Source organism: Choloepus didactylus, chromosome 14, assembly GCF_015220235.1.
Source record: "Choloepus didactylus isolate mChoDid1 chromosome 14, mChoDid1.pri, whole genome shotgun sequence".
Taxonomy (NCBI): domain Eukaryota; kingdom Metazoa; phylum Chordata; class Mammalia; order Pilosa; family Megalonychidae; genus Choloepus; species Choloepus didactylus.
In genome coordinates, this window is record NC_051320.1 from 37,598,139 (window position 1) to 37,602,981 (window position 4,843).

General features: G+C 44.5%; 1 pseudogene; it reads right to left on the bottom strand.

Annotated features, from left to right (window-relative positions):
• Positions 1 to 725: 725 nt before the first annotated feature.
• On the bottom strand, positions 726 to 3,638 carry LOC119508824 (annotated as a pseudogene).
• Positions 3,639 to 4,843: the final 1,205 nt, after the last annotated feature.

The window sequence follows — 4,843 nt, forward strand, 5'->3', positions numbered from 1 at the left end:
AACTGCAGACATCCAGCGTTGACCTGGCTCTGGGTTTCATCTGCTTGTGAAGCTGCACAGCTCTGCTTTCTCAGCCCTTTCTGGGCAGAGAAGCCGATCTTCAGGACCAGCCATTGCAGCGTGAGAGACAGGAGAGCCGGAAGAAGTTTCTTCTCTACTGAACGTCTCTCTTACTACTCCTTGAGGAGGAAGACTGTAGAGAAGAGGCTCAAAGACGGATCCTGACAGGTCTCATTTCAGCCAAGCTGCCCATACTCCCTGCCATGTGGGGGCCTTCCTACCTGGTGGGGGGAAACTGCCTTAGCAAGCAGGGGCAGGATGCCAGGCCTGGGCCCTCTCCATAAGCTCACCGGACACCCTGGCTCTGCCTGGCCCTCCTCGTCTCCTGAGGATCAGGTCACACCACCCTGGGATCGTTCAGCCCTCAGGGACTGTCTGCAAGGCGCTGTCACCACCCTCTTCCAGAGAGCACAAATCACATTGGAAACAAGCAATAGAGGAGGGAGAGTGTGAATTCAAGTGCTGGTCCTCCACGGAAGACTTGAAAGGGAGCTGTGCTTGCTTTGAAGGCATCAAAAGAGAAATTTGCCCTTAGTGGCAAGTATGACTGTTCTTTGAAACCAACATTGAAGGGGACAGACAAAGCTGTTGGAGGAGTCTCGCAGCCACAGGGAGCCCTCCTTGTCTCTCGGCGATGACCCAGCAGCGCCTCCTCCGCTCGGCCGCTAGCGCCCCGCTTCCTTGGCCTTGAGCATCTGTTCCTAAGAGGGCGGGGGCGTGTTACAGTAGGAAAGGAGGGGGTGTCTAGGCCGTGCTTCCCCCTGTGAATTGGGCTGGACCTGGAAGGCCATCGCTATGGGGTTCCCGGCAGGATCCATTCCCGGTCCTCCGGGGTTGGTGTGATACGGCGGCCCTGGCTGCTGAGCTTCTGGGGCGGGGTTTGGGGGCTTCCTGCTGTAGGACACGTTGAACCCCTGCTCCTCCAACAGCGATGGGCGCGCATTCGCCGCCGAATTACGAAGTCAGCTCCGCAGCAGCAGAGCACACCCATTATCAGGGGAACTCGAAGTACCAGAGGCCCTGCATGGAGAGGGCCCGCCCGCAGCAGCTCGAGCCGCAGGAGTCTTCCTAGGAGCGCATATATAATATGTTGGGTAGAGTCCTTCAAAGCACCAGCAATGCTTTTTGGCCTCTGTGCACTCCAGGAGCCCCGAGCTGCAGCGACTCGACCCTCCCAGTCGGCGGCTCTGGGGTCCACGGCGTCCTCTTCCCGCGCGCCCGGCGCTCGGGGTCAAGGACTGAGGTCAGCGGCTCGACACTCACCCGGCTGGTGGGCACGGTGGGCGGGGGCCAGCACAGCAATCTTGCTTCATTTTTTAAGACTCATTTCTGTTCATCTTTAAAAATTAACTCATTAATTCAAAGCATTCACCGATCACCCTGGCATTGGCAAGATCTGGCCATATAGTTCCAGTGCTTTTTTGGGGGGAGGGGACATGGTTTGTTCTTTATGCGCTTTTCCTTTTTTCTTCTTCTAGTTGCTAGCGCCTTCGGTGTGTTGACAAGAACAAATAATCTCCTGACTTAACTGGGTGCGGTTGCAGCCGTCTGGGTTGGCCACAGAAGCTGATCTGGACTGTCGTTAGGGACGGGCAGTGCCTCCAACGTGCGCTCTTAGCCGGGTACCGGCCTTTGAAGCGCCGCTGGGCATTGGTGGCTCACTCTTAGGTTTGGCCACCTCTGCTGCTGACCCCCAGCTGGTGCATTCTCGTGACTTTCCTCTGATGCCTGCTCCTCTTTGCTTTCCTTGCTGTGGTTTCCCGGCAAACCTGTAGCTCCGAATCTCAGCTGCAGCAATCTAGGGCTGGCGATCCACCGTCCACACTTCCTGGAAACTACAGACTTGAAGAAAACAGACACCCCTGACTCCCCTCTTTATCTGGCAGTATCCGCTGATGTCAGGCGTCTCCAGTGAGTTTTACCCCGCTTAAGAAGAAACGGACACTAGGTCTGCGTTCCTGCCCCACGGACCTGCCCCGCGGACCCCGGAGTGCAGCTTCTCCGGTTGGCGGCGCTATGGGCTGCGGGAATTCCACCACCACCAGCGTGGGAACGGGCAGAGGCTCTGTAGGAGCCGCTAAAGGTGTAACAGAAGAATGTACAACAGAAGATGAAAGAGGAGAAACTATGGAGGGGTATATATTGGCCTACCATCTGAAGCTGTCAATATGGTGACCAGCCAAAGACTGTGCGAAAAAATTAGAAGAAAATAATACCTGACTCAATAATCAAGAGCTTGCTCATCAAGATTTAGAAGGAATTTGACTCTGGAGAACATCATAATGTGCACAGACATTTCCAAGGAAATTGTAAACAGTCAAGCCCTGCCCCCTCCAAAAAACAAACAAAAACCAAACTTTAGGTATATAGTTAAAACCGGGCACATGTTTACTGTTGGGGTAAGGGATGGGAATTGGCCTGACACTATATTCATTTATGGAACTTTTCATTGTAGACATTTGAAAGACAAGTTAACAAACTGTCTTGGAGGCTGTGTTTGCCCAGCCTGGTCTGCTGGGCTCCAGCAGCATTTTCTCCTGGCCATTCTACACAGTTCATGGAAATCATGCCTTTCACTGAATCTTTTTTTTTTAAATTCATTTTTATTGAGATATATTCACATACCATGCAGTCATACAAAACAAAGTGTACATTCAATTGTTTACAGTGCCATTATATAATTGTGTGACTCTTTTTGATAGTTTCTATATATAACAAAATTCTTATCCTATTTATTATTAAGATAATAAGGTCCTATAAATGAATTACCCATATAAAGAAATATATTTGTCTGTTATCTTCCACTATTTCTACTTATTATTAATTTTTAGCTGTAAAATTGTTAAATTGATTCTTATTGTGGTTGCTTTCCTTTTTTTTTTTCTATTTGGTTTTGGCTTTATTTAAGAGTCAGAAAATTTTCTCTACTAGGAATAATGAATTACATTGTAACATTTCAAAATAAACTACTTAAATTTGCATGTCATATGCACATTTTGATTAAATTCCTATTTTCTTACTCAAAGGCTTACGTGACTACACATACTTCCTAGTCATTGACTCTTCCACCCTGCGGTTGTATAATCATGACATCTCTTCATGTTAATTCTATACTATTTTCAAGAATTCATGAAAACAGTATAGAATGGATGGTTAGTGGAATATTTGGAAAAATCTTTATTTGTTATGGACCATGTGTCTCTACTTAGTACTACAATGTAAATTACTCGATTTACCAATGTATTTCAACAATTAAAACATTTTTTATCCCTCAAAAAAAAAAAAAAAAAATGAAGAAGAAGAAATGGACAGATCAAGTCTCCTGACTAAGCAGACCTGTAAGAAAAAGTGCTCATTTCCCCTTCTTTCAGGCAGCCTCAAGCCTTGTGTGGGATTCTCTTGTACCCCACTTCTTTGGGTTTCTGGGAGCAGAAACATCCTTCTTTCCCTGCAAAGTGTGCTTTCTAAGAGCGGGCCACCTTCTCCTCCCTCCCAGTGATCCAGTATTCCTGGGTAAGAGAGCCAGCTCTGACTGATATCTCTAACTCACCTTTCAGAGCCTTGGCTGGCTTTAACATGGGTACCTCCTTGAATTTGGAATTTGAACTATAGAATGACTTTTGTTAATAGCTTTGAGCCACTGAAATTCCAAACAACATGAAAAATTCCACTAAACATTCAGGTATTTAAAATTTTGTTTAAATTTGTTAAATCTGTCTAAATTCTAAAACACATTATGATAAAATAATCTGCATTTTAAGCAGTAGTATGTCCTACCTGTGGATGCCAGCAAGTCACGTAATGGTCCCCCGAGGAAGGAACATGGACTTTTGCCTGCACCTTACACAGAGGCAGCACTTGCCAATGAATCCCTCAGGGTTAGAGGATTAGACTCTATTTTTGCTTCTAGTCTCATGCTTCAACATATGTTCAACACTGGTTTTATAGTGAACATTTATACTTGACAAACTTCACCAATGATTATAAGAGAGAAAAGTTTTAGTGAAAAGCAAATTATTAATCTCAAACTTACTCAAGCCAGCAAGAAAAAAAATGCAAAAAAAAAAAAAAAAAAGAATATTGGCAAACTTTGATCTCTAAAATAATCAAGTGATGACATTTCCATAATGAGTTTTAGAACATCATAATGTCAGTGCCCAAAGACTAAAAAATGAGTAGAAGTTCACTTTGCTTATAATAGTTTTTATTCCTTTTGCTTTTAATGAAATAAAGATGATTGAATGTCTTTAATTTTTATTCTCTGTTACATAGTTTTAAAAGACTGTATGAATCACAGTTTGATTATTTATTTTAGCTACTACTTATTCTGAGACCATCTTTTTGAAGACATCTCCTTAAATCAAAATGTACATAACATGGCAATAGCTTTAGTCAGTTGCTCTTTAACTGATTATCATTTTACAGGAGCTTCAGGGTCAGATGTGCTTGGAAAAGTCTGATTTGCATTCAAGTAATGTACACCCTCTAGTGGATAAAGAAGGAGAATAAAGTATTTGGTTCCTTCATTTGAAGATCAGTTATGTTCTCAATATCTGAGCAATTATTCCCTGATCTTTGCTTGGATTCTTCCTAAAAAGCTGTACTTCATTACATTCTATTTACAGAGACTTCATCAAGCAGTCTAAGAATCTTCCTTGTAGCTTAGTTTATCTCCACTGCTGTCCTTTATTCCCATAATGATTCTCATCATCATTAAATCATTCAGTCAACAAATATCTGACAACCTGCCATGGGTCAGCCACAGCTCTGGGCTCTGGGGATA